Below are 27991 nucleotides of genomic sequence, written 5' to 3' on the forward strand. Positions count from 1 at the left end.
ATTGTGGCAAATGTTTGCAGATACTATGCATAAAACTTCCCCACAACTTAGCCTTCAAGCTGTTCATTTTGAGGTGATATTTTTCTTATTATGAGTTAATCTCAGGTCTATTTATTTGAGGATTTAAAGAAAGGAAAAAATTGTGCCTCACTCAGAGTGTACGGTCATCATTTGTTTCACTTCCACATCACAGTAACCTGTTGTGCTCCAGCATACTCTCATGCATATTTGAACTCTTCCTTGACAATGTGGATTTTTGCTGTTATCGTGCACAAATGGAGGGCCAGATAATCCCCACCTTTTATACTTTCTTTTTGTTTTGTCAAAGTATTTTTGTGTGTGTGCACGTGCTTGTATGCCTGGAAGTCATTGTGACTTCTGGTGACCCCTAGTGGGGCTAGAATGTTTTTCTGAGAGGTGGCCTCTGCTACTGCATCCCAGCCCTGATATTATTTGGAGGTCTCCCTTCCAAGTACGTGCCAGGATCAGCGCTGCTTAGCTTCTGAGACCTGATGAGATTGGGCTTACCTGAGCTATCTAGGTCAGGATCAAAATTCCTACCTTTTGACAAGAAGGTACTGGTTTGTGTCAGCACATTTTTTTAAAAAGGTACGATGCTAGGATTTGGCCAGCCTTGTTACTGGGACTTTTAGAAGCCAACCAGAATGGGGGATTGGCAAGACTATGACTTTAGGGGGAGGGACGGTGGCTCAGTGGTAGAGCATCTGCTTGGGAAGCAGAAGGTCCCAGGTTCAATCCCCGGCATCTCCAACTAAAAAGGGTCCAGGCAAATAGGTGTGAAAAACCTCAGCTTGAGACCCTGGAGAGCCGCTGCCAGTCTGAGTAGACAATACTCACTTTGATGGACCGACAGTCTGATTCAGTATAAGGCAGCTTCATATATTCATATGTTCAATAACTTTCTTGTCTGTTTGAGCTAGCCATTTGCTGTCAAAGCTGGACTGCTCTCCCTCCCTTCATAAAGTAATTTTGGATCAGATGCTTCAATCAATCAATCAAATCAAATCAATTGCAGTGCAATGGGGACCTAACTTTTAGCACAAATTCCTGGTGAAGCTGACAGAATTGGAGCTATATTGAGAAAAAAAATTGTAAAATGGGCAGTGCAGCAGAATGTGTTAGATAGACTCTGTTTTCCCTGCATGGCATGGCTGAATTATTGAAAAAATGAGATGCAATGCCTACTAGGAAAGCCAAGGGTAGAACATTAAAGGAGTAAAGATTCTCTGATATTTAAAGATTGTGAGGAATCTGAGGTAATCTGCTGGTTGAAAACATTTAGTATACTGTATATTAGAGAATAATTGGAAGTTTCTATGTTTGTCCTCTGTCTGATTGCAGAGACTGATCCTAGAGACACTGTTTAACTGTTTCTTTTGCTTTTTGGTGTCCATGGCACAGTAAGGTTTTTTTTTGGGGGGGGGAGGGGGGAGTCAATCTCCTGAAGTTTTCCCTCTATTGCTCTTTGCCATGCTGACCAGTGGCTATCATCAAGGGAGATAGGCCCACCAGAGTTTGAGACGCTGCTTTTCCATGATGCCTTGTAGCATTCTTTGGGGCTCTCTGGGTGAGTGAGCTGGTGTCTCAATCTAAAAGAGATGTTTCTGGAAGGGCCTTATTGGCCCAGGACATTTGCTTGGTGGATGAATCTGCTTACATAACAGTCCGTCACTCCAAAACTAACCATTCGCAGTGGGGAACCACTATTAGATTGGGTTCCTGTTCTGAGGGTGAGCTATGTCCCATAGTGGCTTTAGCTCACTATTTAACTGCTCATGGTTTGGGTGCTGGTGTGTTGTTTCACCATGAGGATGGTAGTCCCCTGACGAAGCACCAGTTTTGGTCAGTGACTGTCAAAGCTCTTTCTTGGCTTGGCCTGGAGGGGGTTAAATTTGGTACTCACTCCTTTTGCATAGGGGCAGCATCTTTGGCTGCGGCTCTGGGGTACTCACCACCAGCTATTCAAAAGCTTGATATCTGGTGTTTTGCAGTGTATAAGGGATATTTGTGCCCTCTTGCACTGCAGTAGTTGCATCAGTTGTTGGGTTGTTTGTTACTCATTGTTTCTCTTCTTCCAGGTGCTGTGGTTCATGGAGAGAGATGGTGCGTCCTCATATGTGCACACAATTTCATTTTCTGGGCTGCCCAGGAGGACTCTGGATGATTCACAGCTGGGGCAATTAAATGATGAGAGATCTTATATTTGTTTACACAATGATCCTACGGATTGTTATTTCTGCATTATTAAGGTAATAATACAGGAGGCTTTGAGCATGGGATACTTTACTATGAGAGAGGTAGAATTTTTACAGAAGGAATTTCCCAGGATACCCGTTTTTTATATACTACCGAAAATTCATAAGCCGGACAATCCGCCGCCAGGACACCAGATAGTTGCGGGTTGTGAATCAATTTTGGAACCTTTAGCCCAATATGAAGACTCCATTAGCCCTTTTATTCCATTGATACCAGAAATACTTAGAGACACGACTGATTTTATTAAATAAGTAGAGGGCTTACAAATAATGAAAGGAACCTTGTTAATGTCCCTTGATGTAAATGCATTGTATACGTGTATATCTCAGAAGGAAGCTAGAATTACTCTGGAGGAAGTATTAAATAAAAGGCAAGATCAACACCTTCCAACACATTTCCTGTTGGATCTCATTGACATAATACTGGAGAAAAACTATTTTAGGTATAATGAGGATTTTTATCTTCATACACAAGGGATAGCCATGGGCAGCACCTGTGCTCCAAAAGTGGCCAATATTTTCATGGCCTCACTAGAAAGCTCTAAAATTATTAATGATTTCAATTCTTATTTTAAAAACATCCTTTTTTATAAAAGATTTTTGGATGATATTTTCCTCCTCTATAGGGATGATGGAACTGTTAAAAAATTTTTTAGAATGGTTCAACACTATACATAATACTATTAAATTCACTGGTGAATACAGTTAAACTGACATTAATTTTATGTTCAATTTAATTATAAATCGGGTGTTAAACTTTTCAAGAAAGCTACGGACAGGAATTCATATTTGGCATACCAATCACATCATGCTCAACATCTTATACATAATTTACCATATGGAAAATTTTTACGGGTCAAACGGAACTCCACAGTGGAAGCAGATTATAAATTAGATAGTCAGATATTGGCTAAACAATTGAGTAATGTGGGTATCCAAGAAAAGTAATTTTAGATCCCCAAAAATGGGCTGATTTAAAGGAACGTCAATTGTTGTTTGAGAAATCCAAGATGGAACAGACAAGTAAATGTATCAGCTGGGCAGTAGATTTTACACTGAGAGCCTATCGAATTAAAACCATAATAAATAAAAATTGGCCCATATTGAATAATGTCCCTGGATGTGGAGAAAGACCTAGGATAGGTTTTAGAAGAACCTTTAATCTGAAAGACATATTAGTTAAAGCGGACACATTTAAAGAGGCAATACAGAAAATGCAATAACAGGACAGAAAAAAGGTCACAATTCCGAAAGCGCGTTTTGACATGGACATAAAGGAACTTAGAACCTGTGCCATGAAACGTTGTATTTATTTATTTATTTGTAAATGTGACTTAATCTATGTGGGTATGTCGACCAGAACAATTAGAACTTGAGTTGTTGAACATAAAACTAAAATTAGAAAAGGTGAAGCTGACAATCCGCTTGTCCACCATTTCAGAACCATGCATCATACAACAGAGGATTTTATGTCTGTAGTATTGGAAACAAGTAAGGGACACAAGTATAATTGAACAGATCATCAAAAAGCTTTATTGAGGAGAGAATCATATTATATACATCGTTTAAACACTTTAACGCCACATGGACTTATTCAAAATGTAGATTTTTCATGTTTTTATAAGATGGATTGGTATTGTCACTTTAAATAGAAACGGCTGTGCTTCCTGAAATGTCACTTTAAATACAAACTGCTGTGATTCTTGAAATCACAGTTTCAAGAAATTGAAACTGAGAAATTAAAGCACCTGGGTCTTCATTTGGAGAACTTGGACTAAGACATTACCCACGTGGGACTTCATTTCCATTTTTTAATTGCCTAGTGTCTATTTATTTTTAAGAAAGATGTTGGTCAGCCACCACATGTTATGGTGATACACTTAGTGTCAAGAGTCATCTCTCTATATTCCTCTTGCCATGTTTTGTACTGTAACCAAATTGTTTGAACTCATTTTGCTTGGTTTAATTTCTCTGTGTACTTATCTTAGGAATTTATGAAGTAAGCTGTTCCCACCAACTTCAAAGTCAGATGCTGGGTGGGGGGGGAAGTGTAGATTAAACACCTGGACTTGAACTAGGGGTAGACTCCAGGGAAAGTGGGAGGGGACCCACTCTATGAGTAATGCATACCCTCTCCCTCTTATAAGAGACCTACTAAGTGAAATCTCTCAGGGGAAGATTTTTACGGGCCCGCATCAAAAAGGGGGACGAGTGGAAGACCGCCCTCAACATTCCCTTGGGTCAATTTGAGTATTTGGTGATGCCCTTTGGGTTGGAATGGGCTCCGAGGGTTTTCATGAATCTGATCAATGAAGTGCTACACAAATTTCTCTATAAGGGCGTGGTTTGTTACCTGGATGACGTTTATTCACAAGACCTCCCCTCCCTTGTCATGTTAATGTGTCAAGTGTTACAGACCCTCTACGACAATAAACTGTTTGCTAAGCTTTCGAAATGTGAACTTCACAAGACAGAACTAGACTTTCTGGGGTATTGAGTCTCGGCGGGAGGTTTGGGGATAGACCCCATGAAAGTAAAAGCTGTGGTTGAATGAAAGGCCCCCTAGACGCACAAACAACTACAAAGTTTTGTCGGTTTCGCAAATTTTTATAGGGGATTCATAAACAATTTTGCAGAAATCACACTGCCCCTAACTGACTTACTAAGGGCAAGGGTGCCCAGGCTTCAAAAGCGAACGCTGCATTGAATTGGTCCCCAGAGTGTCAGAGGGCGTTCGAGGAGCTGAAAAATAAATTTGTCTCGAAACCCTGTCTCATCCACCCTGATAACAACAAAAAGTTTGTGGTGTAATGTGACGCAAGCGCTGTTGCCCAAGCCGCAGTGTTTCTCCAAAAGGGGGAGGATGGGAAATTCCACCCATGCACTTACTTATAAAAAAAAATCACCTCCATGGAGCAGAACTGGTCAGTATGGGACAAGGAAGCCTCTGCCATTAAATTGGCTTTAGAAAAATGGTGGAACTATCTAGAGGGCGCTAGAGAGCCATTTGAGCTATGGACTGATCACAAAAACCTTTAGTCACTAATCGCCACCTGGAAACATACTGCCAAACAAGTGAGGAGGGTGGGGGTTTTCCACAGATTCAGATTTACACTGGGGCACATCCCAGGAGGCTGAACTTTCTAGCCAATGCCTTGTCCCGCTTACCACAACACGAAAACAAAAGAGAGGCGGTGATAGACTCACTGTTCACACCTGCCCAACTCAGCGCCCTGGTTACCACCAGCGCACAAGAGCATAAGGGGGTGGAGCACTCTGATTCATTTTTAGCGTTCTTAACGGAAATGTTGGCAGCTGAACCACCTGACATTACTTTACAGCTCAAACCTTCTCCTGAGGGACTATGGTACAAAGACAATAAACTGTCCAGGGCCACTACGAGCGAAAGTAATACAATGAGCACATGACTCCAAACTGGAGGGGGGAGGCATTTTGGGGTTTGTAAAACCATCCACCTTATACAAAGGCAATTTTGGTGGCTGGGGCTGCGAAAGGACATAGCACAATATGTCATGGGCTGCCCGACCTGCATCATGGCCAAGAAAAGGGGGGGGGGATTAACTCCAGGGCAGTTACAGCTGCTGGCCCCCGCCTCTCAATCCTGGGAATGCATTTCCATGGATTTTATAACAGACCTTCCCCCTTCCCATGGAAAAAACGGTGGTATGGGTGGTCATAGACTCCTTCTCAAAACAGGCCCACTTCATTCCTTGCAAACAATTACCTATAGCAAAGAAGCTGGCTCAGTTGTTTATACAGCATGTCTTTCAGCTCCATGCCTTCCTGAGTGAAATAATTTCCAATTGTGGCCCACAATTCATTGCCAACTTCTGGGCGCACCTTTGTACCATGGTGGGGATAGAGCAGGGTCTTAGCTCTGCCTACCACCCACAGACAGACGGACAGACTGAACGTACCAACGCTGTGCTTGAACAGTTCCGTAGATGTTACATCTCTTTTCAACAAGACAATTGGGTGACCCTCCTGCCTTTTACGGAATATGCCTACAATAACAGCGTTCATAGTGCAAAAAGGAGCAACTAGCTCCTTTTTAGTGGTAAATGGCTATGAGGGGAAGCCTTTCCCAGAGATCCCGTCATCCCCTGCCACCCCAATGGAATTTGCTGATTGGTGGACCAAAATCTCACAGGGCTGGGGGACTATACAAAATGAGCTATGTAGAGCTCAGGAAACGTACAAAAATGTACAAAAAACAGTACGACAGTTTACCCAAACACTTGTGTCCGTCTCTTTCTTCCATCTGCAGAGGCAATAGCTGATCTATATCATGCAATTTGCGTTTTTGTAACAGTGTTTGCAGCCAGGATCACTTTCATCATTCATTTTTATCCTTAGCCACATGCCCATGGCATTCAGATGTAAGCCTGATGGCACAGAGTGGCAAAGCTGCAGTACTGCAATCAGAGCTCTCTGCTCATGACCTGAGTTTGATCCCAGTGGAAGCTGGTGCACGTAGCTGGCTCCAGGTTGACTCAGCCTTCCATCCTTCCGAGGTTGGTAAAAATGACTACCCAGCTTGCTGGGGGGGAAGTGTAGATGACTGGGGAAGGCAATGTCAAACCACCCTGTAAAAAGTCTGCCATGAAAATGTTGTGAAAGCAACGTCACCGCAGAGTCGAAAACAACTGATGCTTACACAGGGGACTACCTTTACCTTTAAGACAGCATCATCTAGAGCAGTGATTCCCATTTGCAGGGCTGCGACCTGATACCGGGCAACGGAAGGCTGAATACTGGGTCACAAGAAAAGCCAAAGCTAGCCCTGCCCTCAGCAAAGCATGAGCTTTGCTTTGCTTCCTTCCTTTCCCATCTCTCTGTTGTGCAGAGAAAAGCTAGGCTTGAAGACTGACACAGACCGCAAAGCCTGAGCTCCATTTTCCTTCCTTCCATCCCCAAACATTGCTGTGTTGTGCAGAGAAGCTAGGCTGCCTCTCCTTCCTTCTCCCCCCTCCCAGTGTTTGAGAGAAAAGCCGGAGTCCACTAGCTCTTTAGACCCATGAAGTGTTCTTCAAGGTATGAGCTTTCATGTGCCTTTCAGTATGTTCTTTTGGGGATATTTCCCTGGAAGGCCTGGGCGACAAAGAAGGGGGTTTGTTTTTTTCAGCCTGGAGGGGTGAGGAGTAGGCATTTCAGTAGCTATTTTTTTTTTAACAAATAGCCTGGGCAGAATTGTTGCTGGCTGGGGTCATCTGATGGTGAGTAAGGCTTTTATTTCTTTGACCTCCCTTCCTTCTTTCTTTCTTTGCAAGTGATGCTCTGTCTGTATTCTTGGTGCTAGGGGAGGAATCAACAGTGGGAGGGCTTCTAGTGCTCTGGCCCCACTGGTGGACATTCTGGTGCTTTTGGGGCTCTGTATGAGAGAATTTTTGACTGGATGGTCCACTGGTCTGATCCAACATGGCTTCTCTCATGTTCTTTCTTTCCATGTCTTTCTTTCCATGCCTTTCCCTTCCTTCCATTTCATTCTTTCCCTTTCTTTCTTTCTCTATCTCTTTCTTTCTTTGCTTCCGTTTTTATTGGATGAAACTTTTCTGTTAATCATACTGTCATTGCAGACACAAGAGCTCTGCCAATGATACATTGGCACCCCCAGTTGTAGCTGGCTGGCCTTTCTATGAGGTTTCTGTGGGAGTGAGAGGTGTCGGGCAGAAAGAGGTTATTGAAGATTACTGCTGTATATCTCAACAGCACTGGAAGTGATGGTACTATGAACTTGGCACCATTTTACTAGTCCTGCCTTTAACAGTTGTCTGACACCAAAATTAAACTCCTCCTGTAGATATTTAAAAAGATGAAAGAAGTTCACTGGCTAAATATCTTCACAACAGGTTGCTTTTAAAGGTATGGGAAACACAGCCAGTAAATAGCTTCGAGCCCCTCATAAATATCCTTTTGGGGATAACTGCAAAAAAGCTTGTATAAACTTCATATAACTTGAAATTAATTCATTAATTGCAGTACAAATCTCTGGTGTCTTTCACAGCAATTTCCCAGTATTTCAGTCAAGGAAAAGTGTGACAAATAGCTGTCAAAAAATTTTCTTGAAACCAAGCAAGCTTGGTTGTAGCTTGAGGCTGAGTTTCAGTAGTAGCAGCTGAAGGAAGGGCCTACTAAATGTGTCAGCATATTTTGAGGTACAGCAGCTGCCAGGGCCCAGTGTAGGAGGTACACAGTGCTGGCATTCCTGATGGCAATGGCAGCAGCACTCCCAACTGCATACACTGGCCAGTGCTGTCGAGGAAGGGGTGTGTAGGTGGTGAAAGCAATTGAACATGGGCATTAGGAGTTCTTGCAAGCTGGAGAAGAACACACAAAGAGATAGGTGCATGCAGGCGTGGGGGTGGAAAGAGAAGACCCTGGGAATGTGTGAAAAAGTTGCAGACCGCCCACTTTCCACCCCCATTTTGGTTCTGCATGAGTTTCAGAGAGATTTTTCTGAAAACTAAGTTACTTCAGAAGAAGAGGCTGCGAAGGAGAAGTGTAAAAATAACCAGGCCACGGGGGAGGGGAGTTTGGGAAGCCCTGATCTAGAGGCTTCATAAAAGAGATACACAAGCATATTGATGACACTGAACTCCAAAGTTATGTATGATCTCACCAACTGATAATTTCTGACTAAGCATGGGTTTGGAACAATGCCATGCCAAAGTATATCCATGTTTCCCTGGCATAGGTGCTTAGCTGACCTAAGAAATTTCCTGAATAGCTTTAGGATTGTGCTCTTAGTGATTTACACCATGTTTAGCTCTTGTCTCCAAAACCTAATACTGCTGTAGAACAATTGTAGAACATATTGAATTGAACTCAAATACTAAGGAATCAGAGCTAATGAGGCGGTACCGAACAATTGCCCTTAGAAATATTGGTTCACTGATTGTCGCTCATTAGAAGACATCAGCTGTAGCAAATATATATTTTTCCATCATCTAAAATCCATAAAAAGGCATTAAGTGAAGTTTTTGCTATATTAAACAATAGGAGAGGTCATCAGATAGATTTCAGTGGAGATGGGGTTACATTTATTCATGCAAGGATCCACATAGGTCCTATTTTTACAGCACAGGGAAGCCTGATGGGGGATTTAACATTATGCTATTAGAAACCGCCTAGAAAGTCTGTGGTCTCATTTGCTTGAGATGGCCTCCAGTGATCTCAAGGATTTGAAATTGTTTTCAAATTTCAGATTTGTACATAGATGAAAAGTAATAGTGGGCAAGCTCCCTGTGACTCACCAACAATTGTAATTAGTTCACCAAATAAACAGCATCTGCAAACATTTTCCCATGAATTTTGAACTGGGTCATACTTTTTTTTGTTTGTTTTGCAGATGCAAAATGTTATGACATGGCTTGTGAATTGCAGTATGGCTGGATGGTCATACAGTATGATGGATGGCTGCCTGGACTCCACCCCAGAAAATCTGACCAGGGCATTGGAGGCTGTTGCTGTAGCTGGATGGCTTCAGCAGTGTCAGTTGAAACTTAATCCAACAAAGACAGAGGTCCTGTATCTGAGCCAGGGTGGAGTTGAATTGGGTATCAGGCAGCCCATCCTGAATGGTGCCGTGTTTGTGCCAGCCCAGAAGATCAGGAGCCTAGGGATGAGTTTGGATGCCTCACTCTCTATGGAGGCTCAGATCACCACAGTTGCCAGATCTGCCTTTTATCATCTTTGGCAGATCAGGCATCTGGCACCCTATCTCTCCCCCCAGGACCTGATTACAGTGACCCATGCAATGCTCACTTCCAGGCTTGACTACTGTAACCCACTCTACATAGATTTGCCCTTGCAGCTGATCCAGAAACTCTAGCTAGTACAAAATGCAGTGATCTGCCTGCTGACTGCTCTTTCTGTGCAGGCACACATTTGGCTGGTGCTACACCAATTGCACTGCTTGCTAGTCAAATTGCCTCAAGAGAGAGATGGGCAATTAATTAGGTGGGCAAAGATGGCAAAATATTGCAGGAGCAGTCAATTCTCCAGAGGAGCATCCCTTGAATAAAGAGATTTTATACTAAAAATGGAGTTTTATTGAAAAACACACTAACATACAAGTAATCTCAGGTTCTCATCACACATACAGACCTAGGAAACCTAGATAGGAACAAGATAGGAACATTTGTATGAGCAGGAGATACTGGTACCTGTTCCAATGAGAAGAAAAGGTAGGTTCCTCAGTGAAATGAGATGAAGGGAGGGGGAAGCAGGGTCACTCACAATAATGGACCGAAACTGATCAGGATTGGGGGAGCCTCTGGCAGCAAAGGTGAGGGTACTGTCAGAGTCACACCTGAGGGACCCAAAATCTGACCTCATATAGCAAATTTTGTATCCCAGGCCTGGTCACATGATAGTCCTCAATGACCTGGCAATAGTTTGAACAAAAGAATTTGTTGTGCGATGATGTAGACCATCTATTAAACAAAGAAAATATGATGGTCAATTTAGAGCCTAATATCTGTCTTTGTAACACTTCAGGAAGGAATATTGAAGAGACAAAACAGATGGAAGGAGGGAAAATAGGTGTCAGGAGATGGCTGGAGATAGGCAATTAAACAAATGATATCCTATTGAGGGGGAGAGACTTTCTTGATGGGCATCAGGAAGGCTTCTTTGTCTTATGGATAGATCCAAGAAGGCAGCTGTGTTGGTCTGAAGCAGTTGAACAAAGCAGGAGTCAAGTGCATCTTTAAGACCAACCAAGTTTTATTGAGAACATAAGCTTTTGTGTGCTAAGCACACTTCATCAGATGAGGGGGTCAGGAATTGTGGGCTGAAATACATGCAGTTTGTTGTTTAAGAGCACAAACTGTCTGTGGTCACATGATACAACAGTTGGGTTTGGTCATTTGGTCTGGATAGTCATAAAAGGTAATTTATTACAAGTACACTTTGTATCAAAATTAATGGTGGACATCATAAATGCGGAGCTTGCTCCGCGTGCCCGTTATCACTGGATCTGAAAGAATTTATTCATCCTGTGTCAGGTTTTAAGTTTAGTCTCAATGACATCACAACCTGTTCTTCCAAAGGTTGCATTTCTATTATTTTATGTCCCTGTTTAAAAATCTATTGTGGGAGTACCAGATGAGCGGTTAGAACATGTTTCCTGGAACACAAGTCTCGTGTTAAAAATTTAGTTTCTGAAGCCCCTCTTACTGACCGTTTTCGCCAATTAAAACATGATCCCAATGACTTAAATTTTTTTGTGATCGAGAAGTTTCCGTTACGACTGCAGGGTAAAGTAGATATGCGGAAGTGGCTACTTAAGCAAAAAATGCGCTGGATTTTTAAATTGAATTCCCTGATACCGTATGGACTCAATAGTGATTGGGATCTTTCCTGCTTTCTTTGAATTAACATTTGTGTATATTGTTTTTGGAACGCTGTGGTTATTATGTTGTAGCTGTAAGGATTTATAGTAATTACCAACACCTGTCTGTAAGTATATCATCATGTGATGTATGGCTACACATTGCTGTTTGTACTCTGCAGAATATTTGAGCTTTGTGCCTCTTGTAAATTTTTGAATGTATTTTGAAGGTATGTATGATTGCTTTTGCAATCCTTAACAATTTGATATTTGAAATTGCTGGTGATTTTATTATATTATTACTTTGCAGCTTGTTGCACGCCCTACAACTTGCGATTTGGACCCATGCCCCTCCTGGCTAATTAAATCTTGCCTGAGGGAGCTTGAATGTCCTTTACGGGACATCATAAATCGATCCCTCTCGGAGGGGCGCTTTCCATCATCTCTAAAAGAGGCTTTGGTCCGTCCCCTCTTGAAAAAAAGTACAGCGGATCCGGCCGAATTGGCAAACTACCGACCGGTCTCTAATTTACCATTTTTAGGTAAAATTATAGAGAGGGCAGTGGCGTCGCAGTTGCAGAGCTTTCTGGATGACGCTTCCATCCTAGACCCTTGCCAGTCCGGCTTTCGCCCGGGTTACGGGACGGAGACAGTACTGGTCGCCCTGGTAGATGATCTTCAACGGCACCTGGATCGGGGCGGTGTGGCGGTGCTGATGTTGTTGGACCTGTCGGCTGCGTTCGACACGGTCGACCATCGGCTACTGACCCGCCGCCTCGCCGATGTAGGGGTGAGGGGGTCTGCCTTACAATGGCTTGCCTCCTTCCTCGAGGATCGGGGACAAAGGGTGGCAATTGGGGGCGAGCTGTCCCAGAGGCGCACACTGGACTGCGGAGTGCCTCAGGGGGCAGTTCTCTCACCAATGTTATTTAATATCTACATGCGCCCCCTTGCCCAGATTGCCAGGAGACATGGACTTGGGTGCCATCAATATGCAGATGACACCCAACTCTATCTGCTAATGGACGGCCGGCCTGACTGCGTCCCAGAGAATTTAGACCGGGCCCTGCAGGATTTGGCAACCTGGTTGAGGAAGAGCGGGCTGAAACTGAATCCAGCGAAGACAGAAGTCCTTTGTCTGGGTCGGGGCGCTCGGGGAGGGGAAATACTTCTCCCGGTCTTCGACGGGGCGCCGTTGAAAGCGGCGCACCGAGTTAAGAGCTTGGGAGTTTTACTGGAGCCTGCATTATCAATGGAGGCCCAGATTGCAGCCACTGCCAAGTCAGCCTTTTTCCATCTAAGGCGGGCAAAGCAGTTGGCTCCCTTCCTAGAGCGCCAAGATCTGGCAACGGTGCTTCATGCAATGGTCACCTCGAGACTGGATTACTGTAATGCCCTCTACATGGGGCTGCCTCTGTGCCGAACCCGGAAGCTGCAGCTGGTGCAGAACGCAGCGGCTAGACTGTTGCTGGGACTCCCTAAATGGGAGCACATACAGCCTGGGCTGCGCGAACTGCACTGGCTGCCAGTTACATACCGGGTTCGTTACAAAGTGCTGGTCATTACCTTTAAAGCCCTATATGGTCGAGGACCTGTCTACCTTAGGGACCATCTCTCCTCATATGAACCCCAGAGAGCACTGAGGTCAGCCGGGAAAAACCTGCTGACTGTCCCCGGACCGAGAGAGGTGAAGCTGCAAAGCACCCGTAACCGGGCCTTCTCCTCTGTAGCCCCGAGCCTATGGAACCAACTTCCAGAGGAAATGCGGGTCCTGCGGGACCTAGAACAGTTCCGCAGGGCCTGCAAGACCTTCCTCTTCAGACTGGCTTTCCCTGATCGAAATGGAAATTACGAAGGAAACCGCCATCAGAAAAAGTAAACATAGCACTGGCACTTTTAAAAATTAACCTAATTTTAAAGCTTAACTAGATTTTAATTAAATGCTGATAATGTTTGATGTAGTTTTATTCACTTGTATAATTTGGTTCTGAACCATGTTGTTAGCCGCCCTGAGCCTGCTCCGGCGGGGAGGGCGGGATACAAATAAAATTTGTTGTTGTTGTTGTTGTTGTTGTAAAAGCCTTCAATGAAATATTTGCCTCCCTGTTGTGTTCTCGTGCTGGGCTGCCAGTTGTCCCTACACCGGCATATGTTGAAAATAATCTCTGGAGCGTTGGACTCTCCATTCATGGCTTTGCCAACTTCTTTCCTGGATCTCCACCATAAAGACTATGAACTTCTATTATGAATTGAAAGGACATTGGCTTTCCAGGTGATTCTTTGCACTTTTGCTTAAATTGTTTGATAAACTTTATATTTTCATAATTGAGGCTGGTTTTTCGTGGATGCCTTAGGGCTTTCCTTTCCTTTCCTTTCCTTTCCTTTCCTTTCCTTTCCTTTCCTTTCCTTTCCTTTCCTTTTTTTATTTTATTGTTCTGTTTAGTCTGTTATACCAAATATTCGTAGCTATATACATTTCGATCTCTCCCTCCCTCCCTCCCTTTACTCTTAGTCTTTTCACCCCAGCCATGGGCACAAAGTCTTAATCTTCCACTGAATGTCTTTTCTTTCTTCTTTCAATATCCAATCTCGGTAGGTCTTCCATCTGGACTTGATTTCATTAGATTTCCCTTCCCATGTTGCCTCTTTGTTGATTGATGCCACGATGTCTGACTGTATAAATTCAAACAGGTAGTTGTGCCAGATTTCTACTATCCATTTACTTTTGTCTTTCCAGCCCAGAGCTAGAACTGCCTTTCCTGCCAATATCATAGCCTTAGCTAAATTTTGAATACTCCTATCCATTATCGGGCCTCCTATTGTACTTAACAAAATTAGATTAAAATCTATAGTTAATGTTATATTGCATACTTTTCTAATAATTTTGATAATTTCCTTCCAAAAGGTCTTTACTTCTGAACATTCTCACCACATGTGTGCATGCCAACCTTTAGAATGTTTACAATGCCAGCATAACGGGCTTACTCCTGGAATCATGTTAGCTAGCTGTGCTGGAGTTTTATACCATTTTGTAAGGAATTTATATTCAAGTTCTTTAAATTTGGTTACTTTGATTTCTTCTATTCCTTTCATAATTTTATCCGCCATCCTCTCTGTTATCTGACCTTCATGGCTCCACCTCTTTTGTAAGTATTCTGTTATTTTATCCTTATTTGTTATCATCTTTCTATATATTTTCTCTACCAGTCCCTTTTTCTGCTTTGCCATTTATTTGTATATTACTTCCATTAGTGCATCTATCCACAGTTCTTTTCATTTTCGCTAATCATTTTTACTGCCTTATATAGCCCTGCTATTTTTAACCAATATTGTTTGCCTATCTCTTCTGTTACTTCCTGTAAGGGTTTAAGAATTCCACTTCTAAACATATCTCCCACTCTGTGCTAACCTTTAAGATTTAGCATTTCCCACCATTTAATTTCCTGCACTTCCTCGTTAACAGTTTCGAGGGGTGCCCGTCTAGAAACTTTTCCTAACCAATAGGGTTGCCATTTCTTCCAAACTTCTAATAATGCTCTTTTAGGGCCTATTGTTATTTTTAAGTCTTTATTGGTGACTTTAGAAAAAATTATTCTATATTATTATATTATTATTAGTTTCATTCTCAAAGTTAACGCACTTCTGTGTCTTTTCCTCGCCTATCTCTAATAATAGCTTTAGTTGAAAAGCTTCATAATAATTGTTTAGGTCCGGGATTCCCCATCCAAATTCTGATTTATGACTATATATTATATTCTTATGGAATATATTTTTAACCAATATTGTTTGCCTATCTCTTCTGTTACTTCCTGTAACAATTTTAGTTGAAAAGTTGTAGTTTTAGTTGAAGTTGTAGTTTAGTTGTAGTTTTAGTTGAAAAGCTTAATAATAATTGTTTAGGTCCGGGATTCCCCATCCAAATTCTGATTTATGACTATATATTATATTCTTATGGAACCTGCATTTTTTACTGTCAAATATCCACTCTTTTAATGCTGTGTTCCATTGTTCAATTTTAGTTTTCATTGTTCCCAGTGGCAACGTTTGAAATAGGTACGTTAACTTTGGTACCCAAAACATTTTAGCACTCCTATTCTAGATGATATCCCCAACATTTTATTTTTCCATCTTTTCATGTCTCTCTCTATTTTTTCCATATTTTATCATAATTACCCTTTATCATTTTATCAATTTTTTTCACAAAACTATACTAAATATTTAAATTTCTTAACTCCCAATTCTATGTTCGTACTCCTATTTATCTCCTGCCTTTCTTCTTTATTTACATTAAGATATAAGAATTCTGATTTTGCCATGTTAACCCCTAGCCCTGAACATTTTTCAAAGTCTTCTAGAATAATCCTAACCTCTTTAACACCCTCTTTAGGGTTTGTCATGATTACTATAATGTCGCCTGCAAATAGATTGAGCTTCATTTCTTCGATACCTATCCTGTAGCCCTCTATTCTTCCCAAATTTTTAATCCGTTCCTCTAATTGTTCTATTGCTACTTTAAATAAGAGTGGAGATAGTGGGCAGCCTTGTCTGACTCCTCCTTGTATGGGAAATGCTTGTGAATGTTCATTATTTACTCTTACTTTTGCATTTCCTCCTTTATAAATCTCTTGAGTTGCCTGTAAGAACCCTTTCCCTATCCCTATTTTCTTCAGTATTTGCCATAAATACTCATGAGAAAAAGTATTTATAAACATCCAATTTTAGTAGCCCTATTTTCTTCTGTTGCCCATGGTATAAGACATTAAGAATATTTCTAATGGAGTGTGCTATATTTCTACCTTTAATAAACCCATATTGACCCCCTCTTATAATTGTCGTAATGACTTTCTGTAGTCTATTTGCCAATATTTTTGCAAAGATCTTATAATCTTGGTTTAAGAGGCTTATAGATCTACATGAACCTACTTCTTTTGCATCTTTCTGAGGTTTTAGGATTAATATTATTTCTGTTTCCCTCCATGTATCCGGGGCATTCTTCCCTTACAAAATTTCGTTAAAGTCTACCTGCATTTCGGGTGCAACAATCTCCATCATTTCCTTATAAAATTCGCCTGTGAAACCGTCTAGCCCTGGCAATTTGCCTTTTTAAAATTCTTTTATTACTTCCCTTATTTCCTGAACTGTAATGTCGCCCTCTAGTATTTCTTTCCCTTCTTTCTCCAAAACTAGACTGGTTGTCTCCTGAAACTCTATTGTGGTCTTTTTCTTATATAGATTTTTATAAAAGTTCTCAAAAGCCTTAATGATCTCCTTGGAGCTTTGTGTTGTGTTGTTATTGATTTTTATACTTCTAATCTTCTGTTTTGCTTTTTTAATCTTCAAGTAGTTCACCAATTTTTTCGCTGTGTTAATGCTATTCCTCTGAAAGTCATTCCTTACCATAATTTCCTTTTCCCATATTGTAGCTATATCTAGTGCCTCCAACTGTTTTTGAATCTCTTTAATTTTGCTCTGTAATGTAGGGCAATATTTTACCATTTGTTCCCTTTGTAACTTGTCTAGTTCTTGGAATTTGTTTTTTTTTTTCATACCATTCTCTTTTTATACTCTTTTCTTTCTTTATACAATTTATTTATTTATTACTTTGCATTTATATCCCGCCCTCTCCGCAAGCGGACTCAGGGCGGCTTACATATCATAAAAACAATCATTCCATAAAACATATAAAACCATAATACATTTATCAGTTTAAAACTAGTATGCTATCTCGATCCAGTCTGGCGGTATTGGGTTCTGACTATGACCACCAGCTTCTGTAGGATGTCCGGTGGCAGCTCATTTTCAGTCAACCAGAAATGACCCCTTATTACCGCTTTGGCAGCATCCCATAATATATTAGTAGATATCGTTCCTCTATTTTCCTTAAAATATAAGTTTATCTGTGTTTTCATAAATTTTCTGTCCTCTTCTTTCGCCATTATTAAATTGTTATATCTCCAGGATCTAATTGTTGTGGGTAGTTTTAACTCCAGTTCAATACTTAGGGAGCATGGTCAGATATCCAAATTGGAAAGGTTGTAATCTCTTTTATAAACATATTATTATTTTTTCCCAGGATTATGTAATCTATGCATGATGCCATTTTATGCCTACTGGATATATGTGTGGGCATAGGTCGTATGCCTATGAACTCGTGTGCTTCTTTCAGGCCCCATTCCCCCAGTGTAATATTTTTATTCTTTGTTATGTCCATATTTAAATCCCCTGCTACTATTATTTCTCCCTCTGAGAAATGTTGAATCTTCTTAAAGACCTTAATTAAAAATTTCTTTTGCTTTTTTTGTGTGTGCATATGTTCACTATAGTAATTCATTTTCCTTCTAATAGGTATCTACCCTCCTTGTCTGTTAATTTTTCAACATCCTCCACTGTAAAATTTTTATGGATCAAGGTTGCCACCCCCCTGGCCTTGGAAGTTCCTCTAGCTTCTGCTAAGACCTGCCACTTTGGATCTTTTATTAATGGTTTTCTATCTTTTTTTTGTGTGTGTTTGTGTGTCTTCTGTAGACACATCAAAACTATCCTTTGTTCTATTTTGGTTAACATGTATCTCTTGAAGTTTGATGTTAAACCATTTACATTCAGTGAAAGTAGTCTTATTGTCTTATCCATTTTCTTTGTCCTTTTTAATCTGATAATAGCCTGTTGCATATTCATTTATGGGCACTCCATCTATGAAATACCCCAAAGCATTGCTCCTTAGTGTGAATTAATATAATCATAGGAGCTTGCCTAAAACATGGGCCCTAGAGGCTGCAGAAAGAAAACATCTGTCTTCTCTTCATGCAACCTGCTCCCACCCTCCTCTAGTAAGTATCAGTGTTCTCAACAAAGTCCCAATATCTTCTCTCCTTGGAAGTTCCTTTGTCTCTTTAAAGTGTAAATCTCCTTTAGTGACATTTCTCTGCAATGTGCCTACTCTGTCCTTTATGGCCTCTTTCTGACCAAACATCCTTTAAATTCATAAACATTTATCTGGGAAATAGATTTGTAGTTCTCTTCCTGAGTTACCAAAACAAAGATATTAACTTTGAAGTATTAGAGAGATAGTATCAGCCATCAACCCTGCAAATACCCTCTAGGACAGGGGTGGCCAACGGCAGCTCTCCAGATATTTTTTGCCTACAACTCCCATCAGCCCCAGCCATTGGCCATACTGGCTGGGACTGATGGGAGTTGTAGGCAAAAAACATCTGGAGAGCTACCGTTGGCCACTACTGCTATAGGACAGAGGTGTCAAACATGCAGCCCGGGGGCCAAATCAGGCACTCGGAGGGCTCCTATCAGGCCTTCTCCCTCTCTTGCTTCCTTCGTTATCAGAGACTTTTAAATAAAATACTGAAGAGTGTTAATCTTTTAAGCATGTATTATTTAACGGGTTTTTTTAAAAAATGTGTTTGTGTCCTTTATAAAATTTACATCTCTGCTACCTGGCATTACATTTTATGACACATATTTTATGACACATCTCATTGATTCCACATCCGGCCCTCATAACAAATGAGTTTGACACTCCTGCTCTAGGATATACCCACTAGGGTGCTATCACTCCTTCTTGATCAGAGTCTAGGGAAAACCCTGATCAAAGTTGGGAAACCCATGATCAAGGATGAGAAACCTCTCAGTCCTTTGTCCAGACCCCTCATCCCTCCCCCCAGGACACTTTTCTCTAAGCATATAAAAAGGCTGCCAAGCCACAAGCTCTATGTGTCACTCTAGGGCACCTAACAGAGTTACACACCTAAACTCACAATTTGGTTCCCCTTTGTTCATGATATGGTGTCCATTCACTATCCTCTTTCCATGAACTTCTGCACATCTGGATAGTAAGAATCACCTCAAATCTCCCTCGATGTCTTCTCTGTTTCTCTCTAGCCTTCTTTGAGCTCGTTATTTGATTGCTTTGGTGTGTATGTTTTGCATTTAACCATTATTTTTCAATAAAACTATTTTTATTTGGTCTCAATCATTTGAGAGGTTTTCTGTTTGGAACTTTTAGACATACATATGTAAGGTCCTGACCATTTTCCCCATTGTGCCAGCTTGGTTTTCCCACTAATTCCCACACCTATGTGGAGACAGGCAATTCAGGTAACATGTGTGTGCTGTGAAATCAAACTGAGCATATGCAATCATCTGATAGGTGGCTGTGGCAGACCGGTCCTGCATCTGCTAGCTAGCCCCCATCCTGCCAAGCCCTTCCTGGTATACTGACCTGAAAGAGCTGTTCCACTTTGCTGCCTCAGGGTATTTGATGCCACCATTGTGCCTCTCTGGGCTCTGGTTAGGCAGGACTGATATCCAGGAAGACACCCCTGTACTTATTCCCAAGCCATGCACCCCTGGAATGTGAAATTGCAATGTAACCTTAGAATATATGACATAGCAATGCCCATTTGAATTGGAATGGTCTCTCTTGCACATAAGGGAGAAAAATCCAGTTCCTTCTTGGCCCAAGGCAGGCTGTGGTGTGATTCTGGTACACATGCCAGAACAAACATGATAGCCGGCTGAAAGGTTGAGAAGCATCCATCTTTCTGCTCCTGGGAATGAAGTGTTCTGGGCCCAGAGAAGGAGAAATGTGGGCAGAGCTATAAAAATTCCTTCACTCTTTTGGCAACCTTTAAAGTCCTGTTATCAAAGCATAAATAAATTACCAGGAAACCTCCAACACAAATAAATGGCTTGTCTGTTACTCTTCAGGGCAAGACAGCAGAAACACAAAGTTTAAAGGCTAAGTGCTCATCTTGTTGTGAATGTGTGGTATACCTGTAAACTGATCTCACCATTTTGACTCTTAACAAAGTTTCTATTTTTCTTTAATTAATTGCTAAGGCCATCAAAGTCAACCAGTCTCCTGAATACCTGATGGATGCCCATCCATGTTTGACACTAAGAGAGAAATCTATCACTTTTTGGAAGCTTCAAAGGAACCAGTTTTGGGAAAAACAGGGCCATAAAGTCAATTGGCCAGTGTAATTAAAATTCCTATGTGACAATAGGTAGCCAAATTGATAACCAAGGCGACACCTGATCTATACAATAACTATGGCTCTGAGTGAAGCTGTTCTTCCTCTTCTTTACTCCTCTGCTGGCACCATCCTTTGTCTTGGGTTCCGTTGGACAAAAGCTTAGGCAGTTTGGCAGGATCCACGCCTAAGATAAGCTTGACTGCCTTATGCAGAAGTTGAAGCAGCTGTTGGAGATGTGAGTCTCTTGCTTTGCTGTAATGTAGTCAGGAAAACAAGATGGATTCTGGTGGTGTTAGCCTTTTGTTCATGGAAACAGGCTGGAAACTATCTGCCTGTACAGTTCATGGCAGCGTGGCTTCTTCCACTGCAACGGCCGAGATTGTGCGCGCAAGGAGCAGCTGGAAACTCGTCTGTAGATCTGGCTAACCCCCATCCAGAGATATAGAATACTGCTGCAAAGCTGAGGCTTATAGTATCCACATAAGCCTTAGAAACCATGGGCAAAGTCCAGACAGACAGTGCCCTAGAACAACAGCACAAGGAAAGGAAGCTGGGAACCCTGGCCCTCTCAGTGTGTAATCCCTGTGAAGGTCAGCTGGTGGTAGCATGTGAACCAAAAAAAAAAAAAAAAAAGGGGAGAGAAAAGCCCCGTGGTAAGCAGAACAGGGCTTCTAGATGTCTGGGGCTGTTTTAGCAAAGTAAGTAATAATGAAAACAAACAGCATTAATAATAAATGATGAAGAGTAAATAAATTAAGGATTCTGCTGTTACAGTATGTCTAAAAAGCAGAATTATCTTCTACTATCACCTGTGTTTCTTAAAATCCACCAGTAAGTTTTCTGTGTCCAACTGAAACAAATGGAAACTGCACATTCATTTCAAATGAGACTTGCCTAGGAAAAGCCCCAAGTGAACTTTGTCTAATCTTTCTAAATGGTTACAGAAATTATTCATCTGTTTTAAGTACCTCAGTAAAAGTTGTATGCAGGGTAACTAAATTGAATTTGTAATTTAGAGAGTGGTTTACATTGCTGTTGTATGCAAACCATCATCTTATTTATGTCATTATTCACACCAATAAATTCCTGTTTTTAATTTTAAATAATTCCTTGGATCTTCTTGTATGCTTGTGGCTGCTTTACTTAAAAGATAGGAGGTAATAAATTGGTTGAACAATCCCCATATTAGGTTGTGATCAATACTGATTAATCCACTCAGCACCATGAATATATTTCCTTCTGCTCTTTCTGTTGCATCAAGGAAAGAAGATGAAGAATGGATGAATAGGCAGAACAAATAATTTGCCATGGCACTTTTTCTTAGTAGCAGAATAATTAATTCAGACAAATTCTATCAAGTGTCCTGCATTCTCTATGAGGATTTTATTAAAGTAATGAAACTCTGATATATGTATGAATGAGGCTGAACAAAGGCAAGAATTTTATTTCTTATTGGACCTATTGGAACAAAATGTTTTGCTTCTTTTGTGGACAAACATAATGGTTCAGACACAATTTTTTTCCACCAGAAGGATGGGGTGACTTTGCTGATTGCTTCCTCCCACTGCAGACACCATGTTGTATACAGTGACATTCATGGAGGTGCTCTGATTTTTGGGGAAAACATTTCATAACCACAGTTTACTGCAATGGGACAGGGAACTCAAGAAATTTCTCTCCTTCTTGCTGAGAGCTGACTGAACCCAGTAAATGTGTTGAAACTGGCCATCACAAATGCAGTTGTCAGTAGACTTCCCAATCCCCAGGTCCCAGTGGGGGATCCCCCAGTTTTACAGGCTTCCCCCTTCCCCCAGCCAGTTGGCCGATGGGGGAAGTTCTGCTCCCACATCCATTATGCACCTCCATGAATGATTCCCATAGCGAATTATGGGGAATTGATCTGCGAATATCGGGGACTCTGGGGGGGAGGCTGTTTTTTGAGGTAGAGATGCCAAATTTTCAGTATAGCATCTAGTGCCTCTCCCCAAAATGCCTCCCAAGTTTCAAAAGGATTGGGCCAGGGGGTCCAATTCTATGAGCCCCAAAAGAAGGTGCCCTTATCCTTCATTATTTTCTATGGAAGGAAGGCATTTTAAAAGATGTGCTGCCTCTTTAAACGTGATGGCCAGAACTTTCTTGGAGTTCAATTATGCTTGTCACACCCTTGCTCCTGGCTCCGCCCTCAAAGTCTCCTGGCTCCATCCCCAAAGTCCCCAGATATTTCTTGAATTGGACTTGGCAACTCTAGTTGTCAGTCATTGATTTACTTATTCTCCACCATCTGCAACTTTGGGAACTGGTGTTTATTTAAGTTTACCATGTTATATTTCTTTATTTGCCTGCATATAGAGCGAACCAGTTTGTAACTCATTTTACCTGCTTATCAATTCATCATTAACAACAGCGCTCAATTAAAGTGACTATCATCAAAAATTATTGCATTTACTGACACTGTATCCCCTTGTCTAATAAACTTCAGTGGCCACTGTGGAGAAACACCATTTTTGGCCTGTATTTAACTGGAAGCTGGCTAGGATGAGGTTGTCAAACTGGAGGTAGGCTTTGGGCCTAGTCTCCTCCTCCTCCCCACCCCCCCTCCTGTCTGGAAACAGCAATTCTGAGGAGGCCTCCTAGAGAGACAGAAAGTTTTTCAGGCTAGTTTCCCAGAAGGCTACAGGAGAGCAAACCAGTTCCTGGGCGGGAACTGCAATTTATATTGGAGATTTTGGACGTGAAACCCTCAGTTGGTAGTCAGTCAGTTAGTACGGAAACAGTCTGAGAAAGGTATGGTGAAGTTTGCAACAGTCTAAGTAAAGTGCCTGCCCTGGATGACATCAGTTAGGGCAAGTATTATAATTAGGCTTGCCAATCCCCAGGTCCCAGCGGGGGTTCTTCCACTTTCCCAGGCTGCTTCCCGCCCCCAGTCAGCTGGCCGGCAGGGGGAAGCCCCGCCACCAAAGCCACCATGTGACTATCCCCCTTTGGAAGCTCCAGTCTCTGATTGGAAAGGCTTCCTCTTGGGATGGGGTGTCTGTGTTACTTGGAAGAAGTTGGCTGCAACTCGTGAGTAGAGAGGCCAATCCCTCACTTCAGAGTCACCAGAAAGGGGGCGGGGAGGGGGAAGGAATGTCTGCTAAGCACTTCATTATTCCCTATGTGGAGATCGATTCTCATAGGGTATAATAGGGAATTGATCTGGAGGATTTGGGGGCTCTGGGGGAGCTGTTTTTTGAAATAGAAGCACCAAATTTTCCGAATAGTATCTAGTACCTCTCCCCAAAGTACCCCTCAAGTTTCAAAACGATTGGACCAGGGGGTCCAATTCTATGAGCCCCAAAAGAAGGTGCCCCTATCCTTCATTTCCTGTGGAAGGAAGACATTTAAAAAGGTGTGCTGTACCTTTAAATGTGATGGCCAGAACTCCCTTGGAGTTCAATTATGCTTGTCACACCCTTGTTTCTGGCTCCGCCCCAATGCCTCCTGGCTCCACCCCCAAAGTCTCCTGGCTCAACCCCCAAAGTCCCCAGATATTTCTTGACTTGGATTTGGCAACCCTAATTATAATAGGGAGAGAAGGAGCATTTTTCCTCTACTATGATTTGTTTCTTCTGTTCACTTTTAAAAAAATGCCTGTAAATAGTTGTATACTTTAAATAAATGTTATGTTTGTTTAAAGGGAAGTCCCTCTGTACCACTTAGTTCTGTCAACCACTTGGAATGCTAGAAGTGGGTTGGGGAATCCCTAGGGTGAAGAGGTGGCACAGCAACTGGTTGCCAACTCTGCAGGGGAGCCCCAAAGATCCCTAGAAAGCCCCAAGAAGGGTTTTTAGTGAGTTTAGAGGGAGATTAGGAGGCTGTCCTGTTACACCTCAAACAACTTTTTATTGGGGAATATTAATATTTCTTAGCTCAAAATGGTAGGTCTACGAGAGGTGAGGTGGGCAGGATCTTTGTCTATGAAGATAGACCACCGAAAATCCTTTGGGTAATAATGGATTTTATTATGGCATAGGGTTTCAAATAGTTACATCTCAATCAAACAATTTCAAGCATACAAGAGGAATACAAGAGTTTAGCTGATAAAGCATGGATGGGGGAAGGTGATACAATACCTATATCTTGCAGGGTATATCTTGTCTAATAAAGACTACGATAGGTAATTATCACCCTGTTTGTCTACCCATGTGTTTACCCCTGTCTATTTCAAACCTATTTTTCCTAGACCTGTATGTATGTTGTATGATTTTACACTCTTGTTATGTTTGCTTGTATTTTATAATAAAACTCCCTATTACTATTAGACCAAATCTCCCCGTTATTAAGAGGGTAACTCTCAAAGAAGAAGCCTTCTGTATAAATAGGTTTTTGATCTCGCTAAAAGGCACATTGCCCACCAATCTAAATTCCCCAACACCCTATTTTTAGAGCAATTTGCTTAACACTTCACTTGGGTGGGAAGATTGCAAGGGTGGCAGGCACTCACCCAGAGCCTCCTTCTAGAGCCCGTTGTATTTTTCTTCACAATGGGCCTTACTCCTAGTATATAATATATTTGATATAGCAGGAAAGGCCTGTGGCAAATCTTGGAACGTTTAGGATGTCCCCCAAGGTTCCTCAGCATGATCATCCAGCTACATGAAGACCAGCGAGGCCAAGTCAGACACTGCAACGACCTCTCAGAGCCCTTCCCAATAGGCACAGGTGTAAAGCAAGGCTGCGTTCTCGCGCCAACTCTCTTTACAATCTTCTTTAGCATGATGCTAAAGAAGCATATGCTCTGCTTAGCATGATGCTCTGCAGCATATGACGTCCTGCTTTGCAGAGGCTGCCAAGCTATTCGGCCTAGAAGTTAGTCTGAAGAAGACAGAAGTTCTCCACCAGCCTGCACCCCAGGAAGATTATCACCCTCCCTGCATCACTGTGGGTGAAACAGTTCTGAAGACAGTCCAGCAGTTCAGCTACCTGGGGTGCATCATCTCCTCAGATGCCAAGATCGACAAGGAGATTGACAACAGGCTGGCAAAGGCAAACCGTGCATTTGGCCGACTGCACAAAAGAGTGTGGAGCAACAAGCATCTGAAAAAAGGCACAAAGATCAATGTTTACAAAGCGGTTGTGATGACAACCCTCATCTACGGCTCCGAATCATGGGTTTTATACCGTCATCACCTGCGACTCCTTGAGCGTTTTCATCAGCGCTGCCTTTGCACCATCCTCAACATCCACTGGAGTGACTTTGTGACCAACACTGAAGTCCTCAAGAGGCGGAGGTTACAAGCATCGAAGCACTGCTGTTGAAGACACAGCTGCGCTGGGCAGGGCATATTTCTAGGATGGAAAACCACCGCCTTCCCAAGATTGCTCTGTATGGCGAACTTTCCACCGTCCATCGAAATAGAGGGGCACCAAAGAAGAGGTACAAGGACTCCTTGAAGAAATCCCTTGGCACGTGTCGCATCAACCATCACCAGTGGTCTGACCTAGCCTCAGATCGCAAAGCATGGAGGCACACCATCCACCAGGCTGTCTCTTCCTTTGAGAACGCACGCATAGCTGGTCTTGAGGACAAAAGGAGATTGAGGAAGAATCGCACTGCTATAGCACCAACCCCAAATCAGACTTTCCCCTGCAGCCACTGTGACCGGATCTGCCTGTCCCGCATTGGTCTTGTCAGCCACCAGCGAGCCTGCAGCAGACGTGGACTACTGCACCCTTCTTAAATCTTCGTTCGCGAAGTCAAGCCGAGAGAGAGATAATATATTTGAGCAGTGTATGAAAAAGACATTTCTAAATTTAAATTCTACTGAACCATTTTAAATTTGCACATCTATATGTGATGTAGACTTCTGATCACTGTTGTGTAGTTTGGGAAAGTTGAAAGAGTTTGGATGGAGGAGATTGCTATTCAAGATGAAGAGTGGCTAACTGATGTTATGTGATATAAAGAGACTGTAGAAGCTGCTGTAGCAACGTCCTGTTAATTCAGAATGATAAACAGAACAGCAAAACCAACAGACAAATTAAATGATGCTGATTAAACCTGGTAATATACGCATGCATTATTCCCAAGTTATTAACTTTCTGACACAGCTTAAATTGGCATAAATTAAATCTGCATGAATGATTTAGCCCCCCTGAGGTGTTAAATGCTAAAGAATGATAACAAGGTTGAAAGTAAATTTAAGCCAAGGGTGAAATCTTAACTGATGCTGGCTGATGAAATTCCTCATCTGTGCTAGCAGTGAAAATTCCACGATGACCTCACATCATCTGAAGGCCTCATACCATATGTACCTTTCTTATTTTCCAGCTGGGGGGGGGGGGTGTGCTACCATAAACTCTCTCTCTCTCTCTCTCTCTCTCTCTCTCTCTCTCTCTCTATATATATATATATATATATATATATATATAGTTATGTATTGAACATAAGTGATCAGGCCCCATGGCGATCATGACTGAAGGCGACCCCTGGGTCCCCGGATGGAGCTCGCCTGACGCCCCACCCATCAAGATCTGTGGCGGGAAGTTTGACTGATCAGGATTGGCCTGGTCGGAGGAGGGGGGTTGTTCCGGGTACTGTATATAAGCGGGGCCCGGCCTGCGTGTTCCCTCTCTTGTAATGTGCTACTGAATAAACTATGTTGCCTTCAAACCATCTCGGTTCTCAGTGTATATTTAAGTGTACAGGTGAGGCTTAAAGTCTAGTAAATTCACACTGCTTTACATTCAGCTTTTCTTATCTCTAGTCACACTGGATGGGGCAAGCTAATAGAGACAGAGTGAAAAAGGTCTTGCCCCTCTAACGTACCTTGCTTCTTTATAACTGCTTGTCCATAATAATTCCTTTTTAAAGTAACTTGGTATAGTTTTCAGTTCCCTGTCTGGAAGCAAGGGAATAATGGCTATCCCTTAATATTTGTCTTATCAGAAAAGGGGGAGGGAACAAAGATAATTTTATCCCACTTGTCTTTCAAGAGCTAGAGCATTTTCTGAAGTGATGATGTCCCTTCCAGGTTGCACTTTCACTGAAACGGAAAATGAATCCTTGAGAATCTTTATTCTAAAGGTTCTAAAAACTTTTCATCCATCTGTTGTCAATGTAAGTACGTTAATTAACAAGGCAAGTGTTATTTCTAACAACAGGGAATGGCTTTTTCATGTCTGCTTCTTGTTCCCTGAAATTTTCATAACATCAGCTGGAGGATGGTGATGACCTGAACATAAATAAATCATTCCAGATATCTCATGCAAGAAAATCAGGCATCAGAGCTTCAGAAGTAATATCTTCAGATGCTATTTGTGCACACATACTCTGTTAATACTGCTGATTTTGACAGAAATAAATAAAACAAGAATAAGCAGTAGTATGC

Source organism: Heteronotia binoei, chromosome 5, assembly GCF_032191835.1.
Source record: "Heteronotia binoei isolate CCM8104 ecotype False Entrance Well chromosome 5, APGP_CSIRO_Hbin_v1, whole genome shotgun sequence".
NCBI classification, from domain to species: Eukaryota; Metazoa; Chordata; class Lepidosauria; order Squamata; family Gekkonidae; genus Heteronotia; species Heteronotia binoei.